The sequence below is a fragment of the Protobothrops mucrosquamatus genome, unplaced genomic scaffold (assembly GCF_001527695.2).
Source record: "Protobothrops mucrosquamatus isolate PMUCROS unplaced genomic scaffold, P.Mucros_1.0 scaffold1265, whole genome shotgun sequence".
In the NCBI taxonomy this organism is placed as follows: Eukaryota; Metazoa; Chordata; class Lepidosauria; order Squamata; family Viperidae; genus Protobothrops; species Protobothrops mucrosquamatus.
Genome location: NW_015387471.1, coordinates 19,857 through 21,200, shown reverse-complemented (window position 1 = coordinate 21,200; position 1,344 = coordinate 19,857).

Sequence of the window (1,344 nt, the reverse complement as noted above, 5' to 3'; positions counted from 1 at the left end):
AGCAGGGATCGATCACACATTCATTGAGAACTGAGGGAAAGGCCCTGGTTCTGTCTCTTGCAGCAAAAGTAACAATTCTTGTGTCCCTATAAAGACTACGGTAAAGCCTAGGTTAATATAGGCAGCTCATAATGGGGGCTGTGACCTTGAAAATTATACCATAACTTTTCAGCATTTACCGTAAATGGCCACAAGATCCCAGACCAGCAGATATTAGTAACAAATAAAAACAGGAATGTCTGTTGCCATCTAATGGTCATCTGGACTTTTGCAGCCCAGCTTTGATAGCCCTATATTAATTTAAGATCATCTTTTTCGCATGTTGGCCCAGGAAGCGTGAACTGTGCATATGCATGGAAGAATTTAGATCAAATGGATTCATGTCCTCTTTTCTTTAATTTATTCACATAAACAAAGCTAGGAAATCAGGAAATATGCAATAAATGAGATGTCAACCCGATTCTAATTAACCATTCAAATTTAGTTACTACATGAATCACTTATGGCAATTAACAATCAACTAAACATGAGAGCAACAGAGAGAACATACTTGAATAAGAATCATTTTCAAATCAGTGCCAAAAACAAACTTAAAAGGAAATGTTTTTTTAAAGACTTACCAAAAAAACAACAACACCCCACCTTCTTGAAAAACCTACTTTCTGTTTGTGAGGTATCACAGTCTGGTCTATTTTATGTTATGTTCTTGAAATCATCTTGATATTGTATTATTTTTAGATATAATCCCTATGGGTTTTTTGGTAGTAATATTGTTATCTTTGTTTTGCATTCTTTTGCACTATGTTGAGAACTCTCTATTATTCTTAAAAATATGAATGCCATGAGAATTCTAGCGGTGATGACTCTACAACATTTGGAAGACACTATGCTGGTGGAAGATGCAGACGTTGCTAAAAATAGACATTGCTGATTGGCTGGATCCCTGGACAAACATATTGCCACTTTTTTTTTTAAAAAAAGGATCCTGCAATATTGGCACAATGGCAAGATAGCAAGAGGTGGAAAAGATACACTGCAATATTATTTTCTATGATATTGCTCCCAATTGTAACAACACCAAGGATAGGCAACCTTCCACCCTCTAGTCATGAGTGACAAACTCACTGTGTCACGTGACATGTTGCGATGTATTGCGACTTTTTTTGCACTGCTGGAGCTGGGGTGGGCGTGGCTTCCGCATGATGCAACCGGCCTGCAGGCCAGCAGTTTGACATCCCTGCTCTAGAGCTTTGGACCTCAAATCCCATTAAGTGATCCTAGGAGTTACACTCCAAAATCTGATGCTCTGCCTTCCTGCTCTTGCAAATGCAATTCTCATATATA